This window comes from Pan troglodytes, chromosome 20 (genome assembly GCF_028858775.2).
Source record: "Pan troglodytes isolate AG18354 chromosome 20, NHGRI_mPanTro3-v2.0_pri, whole genome shotgun sequence".
Taxonomy (NCBI): Eukaryota; Metazoa; Chordata; class Mammalia; order Primates; family Hominidae; genus Pan; species Pan troglodytes.
The window spans coordinates 51,192,766-51,208,983 of record NC_072418.2 but is presented as its reverse complement, the minus strand read 5'-3'; the positions used below and the strand labels follow the sequence as shown (position 1 = coordinate 51,208,983).

The 16,218-nt window shown below is 40.7% G+C and overlaps 1 protein-coding gene, 1 long non-coding RNA gene and 1 pseudogene across 12 annotated transcripts in view; 1 reads left to right on the top strand and 2 right to left on the bottom strand.

Annotated features, from left to right (window-relative positions):
- Positions 1-8,033: 8,033 nt before the first annotated feature.
- Positions 8,034-10,550, bottom strand: LOC134809117 (uncharacterized). The gene is made up of 2 exons (XR_010153918.1): positions 10,431-10,550; positions 8,034-9,875 (listed from the first exon to the last, which is right to left on the bottom strand). It is a non-coding gene; the product is annotated as an uncharacterized LOC134809117 (long non-coding RNA).
- Positions 10,311-16,218, top strand: part of CARD8 (caspase recruitment domain family member 8) — a 52,095-nt gene continuing 46,187 nt past the window's right edge. For all 11 annotated transcript variants that reach the window (XR_010153915.1, XM_009435966.5, XM_063802020.1 and 8 more), the window contains exon 1: positions 10,311-10,433. The gene's annotated coding sequence lies outside the window, so the exon portion shown is untranslated. The remainder of the gene's footprint in view (positions 10,434-16,218) is intronic.
- Positions 14,054-14,463, bottom strand: PANTROV1R-PS276 (vomeronasal 1 receptor panTroV1R-ps276 pseudogene; annotated as a pseudogene).

Sequence of the window (16,218 nt, the reverse complement as noted above, 5' to 3'; positions counted from 1 at the left end):
TTAATGTTGTCATTTCCCTGGTTCTTATTTTTACTTTATTGCTTTGCATAGAGATACAAATCATCCACTATAATAGGTTTTTGTGTGTGTGTGTTAATTCTTTGTTAATCTAAGTTGCCACTTATCTAATTCCATCCCCCCATTCAAACATTGCTATTGTTGTAGAAAGTAGGTCATTTTTTCTGTAAAATTTTCTTTGGTTTCAGTTTTGCCAATTAGATCCTTGTGTTGTCATTTAACATGTTTTTCTTTCTTTCTTTTTTGAGACGGAGTTTCGCTCCTGTTGCCCAGGTTGGAGTGCAATGGCGTGATCTCGGCAAACTGCAACCTCCGCCTCCCGGGTTCACGCCATTCTCCTGCCTCAGCCTCCCGAGTAGCTGGGATTACAGGTGCCCACCACCAGGCCCTGCTAATTTTTTTTGTATTTTCAGTAGAGACGTGGTTTCACCATACTGGCCAGGGTGATCTCGAACTCCTGACCTCAGGTGATCTGCCCGCCTCAGCCTCCCAAAGTGCTGGGATTACAGGCGTGAGCCACTGTGCCTGGCCTTGGTTGCCCGTTTTTATGGTTATTTCTTGATGATATGGTAACCAAGGGGTGGATTATTCATGTCTTCCCTTTTTGGTCCACATAGGGTAACTTCTTGACGTTGCCATGGCATCTGTAAACTGTCATGGAGCTGGTGGGAGTGTAGCAATGAGGACCACCGGAGGTCGCTCTCGTCGCCATCTTGGTTTTGGTGGGTTTTGGCCGGCTCCTTTACTGCAACCTGTTTTATCAGCAAGGTCTTTATGACCTGTATCTTGTGCCGACCTCCTATCTCATCCTGTGACTTAGAATGCCTTCATCATTTGGGAATGCAGCCCGGTAGGTCTCAGCCTCATTTTCTCCACCTCCTACTCAAGATGGAGTTGCTCTGGTTCAAATGCCTCTGACAAAACGTCTACGGAGGCCGGGCGCGGTGGCTCACGCCTGTAATCCCAGCACTTTTGGAGGTTAAGGCGAGTGGATCATGAGGACAGGAGTTCAAGACCACCCTGGCCAACATGGTGAAACCCCCATCTCTACTAAAAATACAAAAATTATCTGAGCGTGGCGGTGGGCACCTGTAATCCCAGCTACTCGGGAGACTGAGGCAAGAGAATCATTAGAACCTGAGAGGCAGAGGTTGCAGTGAGCTGAGATCATGCCATTGCATTCCAACCTGGGCAACAAAAGCAAAACTCCATCTCAAAAGAAAAATAATGTCTATGGAAGGTGGGCAGTCTCCTATAGCTGGGACATCAGCGGTCTGTGGTGACAGCCTGTCGTCCCTCTGTCCCTTCACTAACCCCTCCCCTAGGAGCCTTTAAGTGCTGGGAACTGGCCCTAGGGTTCAGCTACCCCACACCGCATTCCCAGGTTCCTAGCTCTTCGGCCCTGTTGTCTGCATGCCTCTGTATCAACTCTTGGTGTTTTCCCTACGAAGATCTTCTCTAAGTCTGTTGGTTTATCCAATATCTTGGTTTCTCTTGGTGGGAGTGGTGCTTCTGGGCTGTGTCCAGTCAGGCATCTTGACCCTCCTCTAGGCATGATTTTGAAAATTTAATCTGTTCCCCTGACTTCCTGGAAACATAAGCTGGCTGGGAAATGGGCTTGCGAGACATTATGACATCCCGAGGAGACTTCTCCTCATTGGGAGGGATCAGAGGCTGCCCTTGCTCTTCGCCCTTTTGTCTCTTGTGAGATGTGAAGCTTCATGTGAATATTGTGTGGAGCCAACACCATGGAAGGCAAGGTGGACACCTGGAGAAACGTTCCTTCCCTGTGGTGTTTTTGGAGCCCATGGATCAGCCTCCCTAGGGTCAGTCCTGCCTCCTGTCCTTGCATTCAACGGAGCCAGGACACTCTCTTTATATTTTTACTGCATTGAAGTTGAACTTTCAGTCATTTGCCACACAAGAGTTTACACAGATCCAGAGGACATTGCAGATTGCTGCCCTGGGTGATTTAAAAAATTAATCTGGAGATGACATTAGGAGATAGAGCATTGTAGACTTGGATCCATTACTTGCCAGTTAATGGAAATTTACTCTCTCTTTTTTTTTTTTTTTTTTTGAGACAGAGTCTCACTCTGTCATCCAGGCTGGAGTGCAGTGGCACGATCTCGGCTCACTGCAACCTCCGCTACCTGGGTTCAACCGATTCACGTGCCTCAGCCTCCCAAGTAGCTGGAATTACAGGCATGGGCCACCACGCCCAGCTAATTTTGTATTTTTAGTAGAGACGGGGTTTCTCCATGTTGGTCAGGCTGGTCTCGTACTCCCAACCTCAGGTTATCCGCCTGCCTCAGCCTCCCAAAGTATTGGGATTATAGGCGTGAGCCACCGTGCCCAACCTGCATTTCATTGAACTTTGCTACACTGTATATGTTGTGTAGGTACTGGACAAATGGGTCCTAATTTTATAATATCTAGTCTCTAGTTATTAAAGAGTTTGTCAATATAAGACAAAACTAGACTTAGTAAACTAATATATTTTGTACACTTTGTGTTAAAATTAATTAAAAGGCTATCTTCCGAAAAGGACTTTTGGAAGTGAAATGGTGATTATTTTCCTTGCCTTCCATTCTTCTCTCGTACAACTCTAATCGTTTTTCTTGCCTAAATTGTCACCTTGGTATCTTTAAAATACTTGGGTTTAGGAACCGTTATCTAATCCATTACCTTCGCTGGCTCTGCTATGACATTTTTTAAAGATTAGATTTTTAAAATAATGGCTTTATGGATATACAGTTCACAAACCACACAATTCACACACTTAAACTATACAATTCAATGTTGTATATATGGTATAGTTATGAAGTTGTACAACCACCACCACAATCAGTTTTAGGACAGCGTCATCACCTCAAAAAGAAACTCATTAAGTGGCACTCCCCGTTCCCCACAGGCACGCACACCCAGCCACAGGCACCCACGCATCCACCTTCTGTCTCCATAGGTTGACTCATTCTGACGTTTGATTTAATAGGAGTTGTTATGGACCGAATGTATGTGTCCACCCTCAAGTTCATGTGTTGAAATCCTAACTCCAAATATGATGATAGGAGGAGATGAGGCCTTCAGGAGGTGATGAGGTCATGAGGGTGGAATCCTCATGAATGGTCTCAACGCCCTTAGAAAAGAGACCCCAGAGACCTCGCTCCTGCTTTCTACCGTGGGAGAATGCAGCAAGAAGTCAGCCATCTATGAACAAGGAAGCAGGTCCTCTCCAGGCACTGAATGTACCAGTGCCTTGATCTTGGACTTCCCAGACTCCAGAACTATGACAATAAATTCTGTTGTTTAAGCCACATGGTCTATGATACTTTTGTTAAAGAAGCCCAAAGTGACTAAGACAGGCATCAAACAATATATTGTCCTTTGTGATGGATCCTTTCACTTCCCGTATGTTTTCAAGGTCCATCCATATTATACCGCATAACAGCACCTCCTTTGCTTTCATGGCTGAATAATATTCCACTGTATGGAGACACCACGTATTCTCTGTCCATTCAGCAGATGATAGACATTTGGGTGAGTTCCACTTTGGGGCTGTTATGAAAAATGATACTGTGAATATTCAGGTACGAATTTCCATGTGGACAGATTATTTCCTTCTCTTGGGTACATACTTAGGAGTGGAGTTGCTGGGTCATATGGTAACTCTATGTTTACCCTTCAAGGAACTGCCAGACTGTTTTCCAAAGCACCATTTTCCATTCCCACCAGCAGTGTAGGAGGGGGCCAGCTTCTCCATATCCTCACCTATAATTGTTATTATTGGCCTTTTAAAAATGGCCATTCTAGTATGTGTAAAGTGATATCTTATTGTAATTTTTGAAGATTAATTTTTATATAGTGGTAAAATACATATTATTAATAGCATTGTAGACACTTTGGATAACAGAAAAGAAAATTAGTGAATTACAAATTGCTCAAAATCCAAACACCCATAAATAATCCATCTTAACTTTTTGACTATTTGGTTTTATTAAATATATTAAAATGGGGTGACCGGGCACGGTGGCTCAGGCCTGTAATCCCAGCACGTTGGGAGGCTGAGGCAGGTGGATAGTCTGAGCCCAGGAGTTCCAGACTTGCCTGGTCAACATGGCGAAACCCCATCTCTACTAAAAATACAAAAATTAGCCGGGCGTGGTGGCGCACGCCTGTAATTCCAGCTACTCCAGAGGCTGAGATAGGAGAATTGCTTGAACCCAGGAGGTGGAGGTTGCAGTGAGCTGAGATCTCGCCACTGCACTCCAGCCTGGGTGACAGAGTGAGACTCTGTCTTCAGAACAAAAAATAATTTAAAAAAATAGTGTAATACTCTGCCTATTTTTTAAAACGAACTATTTGTATCCAAGGAATGCAACTTAATTTTAATAAATCAAATTGTGTTTAACACTCACCATCATACAGCACTCCACTGTCTCACCATCCTCTCTCTGCAATATTGTTTCAAGCATCTTTAAACACGCAAGTAGGTTTACAATTTCTGGTTGCAGGGAACTAGTGGGTGCACCTCTGACTCACCCACAAGTTGATCTTATCCATAGATCAAGTCTTAACACCATCTTGGAACAAAGCCCTACAATTTTGTTTGTGCGATTACAGTGTGTCCAGCATAGTGTGGCCTCAGACTCTGTGCTATTTATTTAAGATGCTGAAAACAAATGCGTGACCAGATCAGTTTCCATACTGAGTTGAGCTCTTCACAATTACTATTAGAGATTTACAGATCAAAACAAGAATTCTGGGCAGATACATCAGGCTCTTGCTGTGACATTGCACGTAATTCTGTCAGTAGACAAGGCTAGAGAGGGTATACTTTTATATTGTATTACCACATATAACAAGCCGTAATTATATCTCTGCTACTGAGCAATGCAAAACCAACTCCTAATAAGCACCATATTAAGACTAACAGTAAAGCTGCTGAATGAAATTCACAATTTCTTTTGTGGTAGTTTTTGTTCTTTGTTTGCATCTCACTATTGTTATATAGTCATGTCATTTTGAAGTTCTTCACAACTTCTTTAAGAAGAAAGTGTAACAACTGAATTAATTATTCAAAGTTCGCCTTGGTTGAAATATTTTGGTTTTTATTCTGAGGGAACTGGCCATTTAATATTGGAGAGTTCTAAGTTCTTTTTTTTTTTTTTTTTTTTTTTCAGACGGAGTTTCTCTCTTGTTGCCAAGCTGGAGTGCAATGGCGCGATCTCAGGTTCAAGCAATTCTCCCGTCTCAGCCTCCTGAGTAGCTGGGATTACAGGCATGCGCCACCACGCCTGGCTAATTTTGTATTTTTAGTAGAGACAGGGTTTCTCCATGTTGCTCAGGCTGGTCTTGAACTCCCGACCTCAGGTGATCTGCCTGACTTGGCCTCCCAAAGTTCTGGGATTACAGACGTGAGCCATCGTGCCCAGTCTGAGAGTTCTAAGTTCTTAGAAGGTGGTTGTGTTTACCTACTAAAATTTTATTGGTAGCAATAATCATCTAATGGAAATTCAGAGAAGTGATTTTAAAGATTTGAATTCCAAAACCCTATACAAACGTTTTATTTTACCACCAATGAATTTATCTGCAACACCTGAGTTGTGGGCGGAAAGCCACCCAGGTGCCGAGGCAAGAGACCGAGGGCACGAGCTGTTCCAGTATAATAAAATATATAAAATAAGAATAGTTATTCTAGATCTAGATCATAGATATGATTATATATGAATATCATTAATCATTAGTTTGTAGCAATTACCCTTTATTCCAATATTATAATAATCCTCGCTCTACAATCATAACCTAGGAAAAACCAGGCCATACAGAGATAGGAGCTGAAGGGGCACGGTGAGAAGTGACTAGAAGACAAGAGTGCGAGCCTTCTGTCACACCCAGACAGGGCCACTAGAGGGCTCCTTGGTCTAGCGGTAACGCCGGCGTCTGGGAAGGCACCTGTTACTTAGCGGACCTTGGTCCAGCGGTAGCGTCAGTGCCTAGAAAAGGCACTCGTTACTTAGCGGACCAGGAAAGGGAGTCTCTCTTTCCCCGGGGGAGTTAGAGAGGACTCTGCTCCACCGTCTCTTGTGGAAGGCCTGACATGAGTCAGGCCTGCCCGCAGTTATCCGGAGGCCTAACCGGCTCCCTGTGATGCTGTGCTTCAGCGGTCACGCTCCTGTTTCACTTTCCTGTTTCACTCTGTACACCTGGCTCCGCCCTCTAGATAGCAGTAGCAGAATTAGTAAAAGTACTAAAAGTCTCTGAAATGCAGAAATAATGGCATAAGCTGTCTCCTCTCTCTCTCCACTGGGCTGCCAAACAGGGAGGGGCCCCCTGTCCGGTGGAAACATGACTCATGTGACCTTATCAATCATTAGAGATGACTCACACTCCTTACCCTGCCCCTTTTGCCTTGTATCCAATAAATATCAGCACAGCCAGGCATTCGGGGCCACTGCTGGTCTCCGCATCTTGGTGGTAGTGGTCCCCCGGGCCCAGTTGTCTTTTCTTCTATTTCTTTGTCTTGTGTCTTTATTTCTACGATCTCTCGTCTTCGCGCAAGGGGAGAAAGACCCACAGACCCTGTAGGGCTGGCCCCTACACTGAATGTCTGTTTATTTATATGCATAATAATCAACTCACATGTTCCAACTGAACAAACCAAATATTTCTATCCAATTTTCAATAAAAATATAAAAATCTACATATTTCATGTGTTTATGTTTGTTATGTCTCTCACAGCCTGCAACAAATTTAATTTAGCTATCCTCTGAACTACAAGCTTCCCTTTGTTATAATAAACACTTTTACTTTACTTAAGTATTGTTATTCCAGAGTTAATATAGTATGCATTCAAATTATTTCTTATTTAGTATTATTTTACCTAGTACCATTATATATTTAATTTTTTCTCGTGAAGCCAGGCACAGTGGTTTGTGCCTGTAGTCCCAGCTACTCGGGAGGCTGAAGTGAGAGGATCCCTTGATCCCAGGAGTTTAAGGTCACAGTGAGCTATGATGGCACCGCTGCATTCCAGTCTGGGTGCTAAAGCAATACCTCATTTCAAGAAACAAAATGGAATTTTTTCCTTATAAGAATCTTAAAGAAGCTATACATTATCTTTGCTAACTTTCTATAGGATTAACTAGAAGTTATTGAGACTTGATGTATAGTCTTTTTTTTATGAGCCAAAAAGCATCTCTCACTTTAATTACACCTGTATCAGGAGAATTCTGATCAATTACAGCAGTTGTAGTTTCTGAGAACTTGGATAAATACAAACATGAATTACATAAAATTTATATAAGTCCAGATATTCAAAAATGAGAAATAATGTAATATATGATCGAAGTAATATCAAGACAATATATAGGTAAATCACTCAACAATTACTGGGAATATGTATCAAGTCTTGTTTGGAAAATTCTACCTGGTACTTCTGAAATGAACAAGGCAATGGGAAATAAGAGTTTATCTTGTTTATTACTGAGTATCAATGAAAGCAATAAGGTGAACGGAAAAGTCCATGCAAACTCCATTTTCAGAATAACGAGGAGACAGATAGAATTCACAGATCCAAATGTTTCTCACCAGCTGACAAAACTGTGTTAAGTCAGGGTGGAGCACGGTGGAGGAACAGGGAGGAAGTGCAGAGTGAGAAAACATAAAGAAGTCAGGAAGTGCCAGAAGAGTAATTTCCTGTGAGTAAAGCCTCATACTCGGTGATTTATCTACAGAGTTTGAATACAAGAGCTCTGAGGTCTGGGCAGTTGGAGTGGAGGCTGAGCAAGAGATAAATGTGGTAGAGGCAGTGTGGATGGGAGATCCTTGAAGATAGAGAAATGCCCTAGTGTGACAGAGTACAGAAATACTACAGAAACTCACGTGTAGAAAGAACGTTCTGCATATAATCAGGCATGGAATGGTCCCATGCATTCCATGATAATTAATAAAAAGATATTGGCAGAGCATTGCTTAAAGGCACTGCAAGAAAATAGGTGAGAAGACCAGGAAGTTTTATTTATTTATTTTATTATTTGTTTTCGAGATGAAGAACAATCAAAGGAAAATGATGGTCGGAAATTAACAATCATTCTTGGGCGCGGGGAAAAAACTCCACCCACAATTCCTAAGTAAAAAGGGTTACACACATTCTCGGCATACTAAGTCTCTCTCAGGCCAAATGTGTTCATGTGAACACTATGAAGGCATTCCAGCTGAGGTCAGGAAAGTACCAAGTATGACCTTCCCTATTTAAGTTAAAATATTGGAAGCTTATTCCAAAATATTGGAATAAATTTGAAATACAGTGATTGAATGGAAGGACATTAAATTATAACTCATTAGACATGTTATTTTACTCTATAGACAAACACAACAAATCACCTGAAATAAGCTACAAAAGATAAACCAGTAAGTTAGAGAAATAATCTTTTTGTTTTGAGATGGAGTCTCCCTCTGTTGCTTAGGCCAGAGTGCAGTGGTGCAGTCTTGGCTCACTGCAACCTCTGCTTCCTGAGTTCTAGTGAGTCTCCTCCTCAGCCTCCCAAGTAGCTGGGATTACAGGCATGCGCCACCATGCCTGGCTAATTTTTTTTGTATTTTTAGTAGAGATGGGGTTTCACCATGTTGGACATGCTGGTCTTGAACTCCTGACCTCAGGTGATCTGCCTGCCTCAGGTTCCCAAGTGCTGGGATTATAGGCTTGAGCCATTGCGCCTGGCCAGAAGAATCTTAATGTACAAAAATGAATAGGTTTTTAATACAACAGACCATCCCAATTCCATGAAAGAAGAAAATACACCCATTAAAACAGAAACTATGGTGCCTAGAATTAAACTGCACAAAAAACTACATGACCCATATAATTTTTTTATGTTGAAATAATTTTAAACATGCAAAACTAGCAAAGATTCATATAAATCCTCAACCAGCCTATCCTGATGTTAGCTATATATATAATTGTATTATATGTATAATAGTTGTTATATATAAAACTGTATATATACATTTATTGTATTATATATAATCATATATATACATTTATTGTATTATATATAATATACAACTGTATATGTAATTGTAATATAATAATTATATACATACTAGTATATGTAATACAATTATCCAACCAGGAAATTGATGTCAGCATATCGTACCATTACCTAATGTGCAGACCTTATTTGAATTTTGTCAATATTTCTCTTAACGTCCTCTTTCTTCTCCAAGATCGAATCGAGGATCTCACATTGCACTCAGTTGTTATGTCCTTAGATTCCTCCAGGCTGTGACCGTTTCTTATTCTTCCCTCGTCTTTTGTGATTGTGACACTTTTGCTGAGCATGGCCAATTATTTTACAGAATGTTTATCAATTTGGATTTCTTTGATGTTTTCTCACGATTAGGCTGAGGTCACGCATGTTTGTCTTCTGTGTTCAGTCAACATGCCCCATCCTTTTTGAAATATTTCTTCATGTTCTGGCGTCACAATTTGTTCCAATGTTATCTTATATATTCCTGCCCCAGCCCTCGAAGTAACCATTTCTCCACAGATCCTTCAAAATAGTGTTTAGAAACCAAGGCCGGGCACAGTGGCTCACGCCTGTAATCCCAGCACTTTGGGAGGCCGAGGCGGGCTGATCTCGAGGTCAAGAGATGGAGACCATCCTGACCAACATGGTGAAACTCCGTCTTTACTAAAAATACAAAAAATTAGCCGAGCGTGGTGGCATGCGCCTGTAATTCCAGCTACTCGGGAGGCTGAGGCAAGAGAATCGCTTGAACCTGGGAGGCAGAGGTTGCAGTGAGCCGACATTGCTCCATTACACTCCAGCCTGGGTGACAGACGGAGACTTCATCTCAAAAAAAAAAAAAGTAATATTGATTAAAAATCAAATTGCATGAGAATGCATAGCAGGATACCAAGCAAATACAACTTTTAAATATTACAGAAAATGATATTTAAAATACAAACCAAATACATAAATCATGCAGGCGGATTAAGACGTTTCTGGATAGTGGTAACAGCTGAGAGTGGCTGGATGAATTCCAGAGAAATTTCATATATTGCTTCAATTTTATTTAAAATATACTATTACCTATGTCTTAGATATTTTATTTTAAATAATGAACAAGGATATTATAAACTCTGCAGAAGTAAGTGAAATCGTGTTTTTTTCCTGCCCACATTAAAGATGGCCCAGATGCTTGCACTGACCCCATTGACTGCCCACAGCCATCATGGCGACCGGAAGTCCTGGGAGCTTACTTCCCTCAGTTCTCAGAAAGCCCGCCTCCTCTGCGAGCGTTATTTCAAAAGAAGTTGAGAACCAGAGAAGCCGACCTAAGGGTATTCTCCCATTTGGCCCGTCCTCCCCTAAAGTCACCACCTGCTGCTTTTCTGGAGCGTTTACCAGGTGAGTTTCAGGAGCCCTAGCGTACAGGAAGGAGAAACGGAGGCTTGTTGGTAGGACACCGCCAGGCTGCTCTGTGTTCTGTTCCTCTTGGTCAGCAAGGAAGGAGTACGACAAAGTGAGAAGTTCATATGAGCGTGTCAGAAGGGGAAATAGGGCCCCTCCGTTGTTAAAAACAAAACCCTCTGGAAGCTCGGCATCCTGTCATAACTTAAATTTATGACTTCAGTGACTTGGCTTGGACAGTCTTAATAATCTCTCTCATACTCAATTTGTTTTAATTTCTGTAATAATTTTTATACCAATGTTTATGTTGTTAATACTAATAATTTTACACTGTAACTGTATAACTTTAATTATTAAAAGTGTTAACCTAACTAACAAACATATGAAAGCTTCCTAAGGGAAACAATTTTTTTTTTCTTTTTGAGATGGAGTCTCGCTCTGTGGCTAGGCTGGAGTACAGTGGCATGATCTTGGCTCACTGCAACCTCTGCCTCCCAGGTTCAAGCGATTCTCGTGCCTCAGTCTCCCAAGTAGCTGGGGCTACAGGCGTGCGCCACCACACCCAGCTAATTTTTTATTTTTTAGTAGAGACGGGGTTTCACCATGTTGGCCAGGATGGTCTCCGTCTCTTGACCTCGAGATCAGCCCGCCTCGGCCTCCCAAAGTGTTGGGATTACAGGCGTGAGCCACTGCGCCCAGCCGGAAACAATGTTTATTTGGGAATAGAGCATTGCAATTGGGACTAGACATGCCGTATTAAACTATGTGTATATTCAGGGAGATAAAGGAAGACAGAAATGGGGAGCATTGCATATTGTTTTAACAGAATTTTCCTTGGCTACAAAGATGAGTAACAAGGGTGACATTAGTCCTAGGTTGGACCAGCAGTTGCTGGGCAGCATTCCTTGCAGAAATATATATTTTTTTAAGGTTGTGAAGACCTTTATGCAGGGTTGTGGGTTTTGTAGAGTCTTTTTCATCTTCAGGCATGCAAGGATAAGAGCCCTCTCTTCATGGCCTTCCTGGCTCTATTTGTCAGGGTTATCTTAACATAAGTGACTCCATATTGTTCTGACAACTTTCAGATTTCCCCTTGTGATCAAGAAGTTTCTCTGAAAGCATTCTCCTGCCTCAGCCTCCCGAGTAGCTGGGACTACAGGTGCCCACCACCACACCCAGCTAATTGTTTTTGTGTTTTTAGTAGAGACGGGGTTTCACTATGTTGGCCAGGCTGGTCTCGAACCCCTGACTTGTGATCTGCCCACCTCGGCCTCCCAAAGTGCTGGGATTACAGGGATGAGCCACCGCACCAGGCCTGCATTTCCTTTTTCAAAGAATTACTGTGGCATTTTTTCCAATGTCATTGTGTTCTGTGGTTCTTATCTAGTCTTCACATTTATTTACATAATGAACTTTCAGTGATGGATTTCTACAGAATTTTTGTCACTAAGTGGTTGCCTAGAAGTATATATCCTAAGATTGAACATATTGAAATATGAGCTAACTTTTCTCATTCAATTATTGATTACTTAGTTTATTTATTATTTGGGGGATGGGATCTTGCAATGCTGCCCAGACTGGGCTCAAACTCCTACCTCAGCCTCCCAAGTAGGTGGGATTACAGGCATGTACTACTTCACCTGGCTCAATTATTTATTATTTATAATTCATTATACATATATTCAGATAACTTAATCTGTGCATTAAACTCTTCCACTTTGTTGATAGTCATTTCTGTGTTTGCTATGTGGCTACATATGTATGCTATGTGTTTCCTCTATGCTTGAGATAGGATGATGGGGATTCTTCGATGGCTGTGTGAGTTGTTATTCTAGGGCACTTAAGTCAAGAATATGAATTGCTTTGGTCAATTTTTTATATCTTTACTGATACTCTGTTATTCTGTTAATTGCTGAAAGACTATTGATCAGATTTCCCACAAGAGTGGAGGATTATTCTATATCTGTTTATCATTCTACCCATGTATACTATATACATATTGAAAGTGTGAATATGTATACACAAAATTAAAATTGTTATTCTTATTGAAGTGATCTACTTTATACTTAGTAATGCTGTTTAGGTAAAATATATTTTGTCTAATATTATTGGAGGTGCACCTGCTCCCCATTGATTACATTTTTACACAGATAGTCATCTTGCATTCTTTTATTGGAATCTTAATATAACTTCTTTGGGTTTATCCCCTGTAAGATGGAGGGAAATGCTCTTGAAGCCTAATTTGTCTGACATTCATATTGTTGCTCCAGATTCTTTTTAATAACCATGTATATGGTATATCACTGCCACCGTCATATGAGGGGTGGGGAAGTGGCCCCACTTGGAAACATTTTTGCAGATGAGTATTTAAAATGATAAATGTTGGCCAGGCACAGTGGCTCACACCTGTAATTACAGCACTTTGGGAGGCTGAGGCAGGCGGATCACGTGAGGCCAGGAGTTCGAGACCAGCCTGGCCAAATTGGTGAAACCCCGTCTCTACAAAAATACAAAAATTAGCCAGGCATGGTGATGCATACCTGTAATCCCAGTCACTGCAGCTCCCTGCACCTGTACTCTCACACCACATTCTCTTAACCAGTCCTATTCTTTTTAGCTCCTGTCATGTGTACATACACGTTTTCCTGTACCACAAACATTCTGTATAATCTCTTGTGCTATTATGTTTTATCTGTTTAGATCATGGATGTATGTCCAACCCATTAAATAGTACCAAGAATAAGGAACATGTGCAAAATATATTTGTGGAATGAATACAAGAAGTGCCATAGAGCAGTGCAGTTTAACAGAAATATAATCCAAGCCCCAAATGTATATTAAATTTTCTAGCAACTGCATTTAAAAAAGCAAAAACAAGCAGATACAGTTAGTTTAAAAATACCTATGTAGTTGTATATGTATACACATATGTGTGTGTGTGTGTGTGTGTGTGTGTGTATATATGTATATATATACTGATAAGGCCAGTGCGGTGGCTCACACCTACAATCCTAGCACTTTTGGAGGCTGACACAGGCGGTTCACTTGAGGTCAGGAGTTCTAGACCAGCCTGGCCAACGTGGGGAAACTCTGTCTCTACTAAAAAATACAAAAAAATTAGCCAGGCATGGTGGTGCACACCTATAATCCTAGCTACTCGGAAGGCTGAAGTGGGAGGATTGCTTGAATCCAGGAGGTGGGGGTCGCAGTGAGCTGAGATCACACCACTGCATACTCCAGCCTGGGTGACAGAGCAAGACTCTGTCTCAAAAAAAAAAAATTATATATATTATATATATTCTTACATATGTTTTACTTACATATTTGTGTATATGTATTTTATTTAAATATGCATATATATGTAAACATAACAAAACATATACATACGTTTTACCCAAAATGTCATAATTTAAACTTGTCAGCAATGTGAAAATTATTAAGATAATATTTATATACTGTTATTTATATTGACTTCAAAACCTGAATGCTTTTTAAATTTATGATACACCTCAATTCAAACTAGCCCTAATTCAATTGCTCAATAACTGCATGACTTTTTCTCCACAAAAGTCATCATGGAGACTTCCCAGCTGCAGAAGAAAGTATGGGGTTTGAGATCAGCCATTGAATGCTCCCTGAGAGCTGATCATTCTTGTCTTAGAGAAGAAGAGGTAAATTAGGAAATAATTTTATTATTTTTCATTAGCACAAAAGGGCAGATGGTTGGGTAGCATGATGAAATAATTCTAGTGATCATCTCTAGTCTTGGTTTTTTCTCAGATTTATAAAAGAAATAAAGGGTGATGAAGTTGTTTGAGCAATAAAAGCACACAAAGCAGCCAAGCAGCAGGAGGATGGTATGGGTGGCTCTGTGTTCAGGATATGGCTGGGAAGAGAGGCTGGGGCTGTGCAGACGCTGGGCTCTCCGCCGGTGTCTGCAGAGGAGACTGGCCATGTTGATGCTGGTCCAGACCATGAGGAACACAAACAGGACATGGCGAATCACCATGACATTTATAAATGATCCTTGGGGGAGTTTTGTCTGTTTAGATCACAGATGTATGCCAAATCCATTAAATAGTACCAAGAATAAGGAACATGTGCAAAATATATTTGTGGAATGAATAAAATAAGTCCCATAGAGCAGTGCAATTTAACAGAAATATAATCCAAGCCCCAAATGTATATTAAATTATTGTATGTATGGCCTAGTTTGACAATAGTCTTGCGAATATCCAGGACCAGAAATGGTGAAATTGGTATTGGCCTCTACGGTTTCAGTGATGTGAACGTAGATTAGCATGTTGGTGATCCAGAGGAAAATGAAAGAGGGAACAAACCTCAAGGCTGATACGCGGATCACACAATAGTTTACCAAACTGCCCAATATCATAACCAGAGACATTCACACTACAAACCAGGAGAAAAAGTTGGTGTTTTCACACTGTATAACTTTCTGCAAGATGCTGAAACAAGACTCTATATCATAATGAGACTTTCATCTCACTTAATTCGACCTTTTCTACTTAGCAGAATAATGGTGTAACTTAAATTTTATGATCAATTCCTTCTGCTTATAACTTAACAGAACCCAACCTACAAAATTCTTTAGTATCCATTGGTTAAGCAAGAAATTGTCTGTGATGTTGCTAATACGACATGCTATACCTGAATAAATTCCTCTGAGAAAAGTTGAGGCTCCTATACACAAAATAAGAAAGCAGGCCACGTGGTTACCCCAGGTCTCACCTAACTCTCTGCTGTCTCGAATAACTGTTTGAGTTCTTCAATTAGTTGTCTTTAAACCTAGGTTTATGGCTCAAAACCACATGCAAACTGAAAATCTCATATTGCTCTTAATTTGTATTTCCCCTTACTTTGTATTTCTCCTTTTTAAACTTTGTATGTGTTACTCGTTAAATTTTTTCAGAGGTGCAGCTCCTAACAAAATAATACTGAATCAGCACTTTAAAGGGATAGCAAAAGACTGTAGAACAGACAAAATTGAACTTACTAATGGACTCCAGGGAGACTTAGCCTGAGAGCCACATCCTTCAAATCTCTTTTGTTGCTCAAATGTGCTTTTGACATCGATTCCTAGTCACCAGTCACTCCCCACAACATGGGATGAGACCAGCAAACTGGGAGAGGTCCATGCTGGCATCAGGGGACATCAAATCTTAATTACAGAATGATTGATCAATAATGCTTTTAGAGAAAGTTCTTGATCACAAGGAGAAATCTGAAAGTTGTCAGAACAAAATGGAGCCACTAATGTTAAGATGACCCTGACAAATAAAGCCAGGAAAGCCATGAAGAGGGGGGTCTTATCCTTGCATGCCTGGAAATGAAAAAGACTCTACAAAACCCACAACCTTGCATAAAGGTCATTGCAACCTTAAACAAAAAATATTTCTGCAAGGAATGCTGCAGCAACTGCCTGTCCAACCTCAGACTAATGTCACCTTTGTGCCTGATCCTGTGGCCAAGGAAAATCCTGTCAAAACAATATGCAATCCTCCCCATTTCTGTCTTCCTTTATCTTCCTGAATATATACATAGTTTAATATGGCATATCTATTCCCAATTGCAATGCTCTATTCCCAAATAAACACTGTTTCCTTTAGGAAGCTTTCATATGTTTGTTATTTAGGTTAACACTTGTAATAATTAAAGGATTACAGTTACAATGTAAAATTATTAGTATTAACAACACAAACATTGGTATAAAAATTATTATTACAGAAATTAAAACAACTTGAGTATGGAGAGATTATTAAGA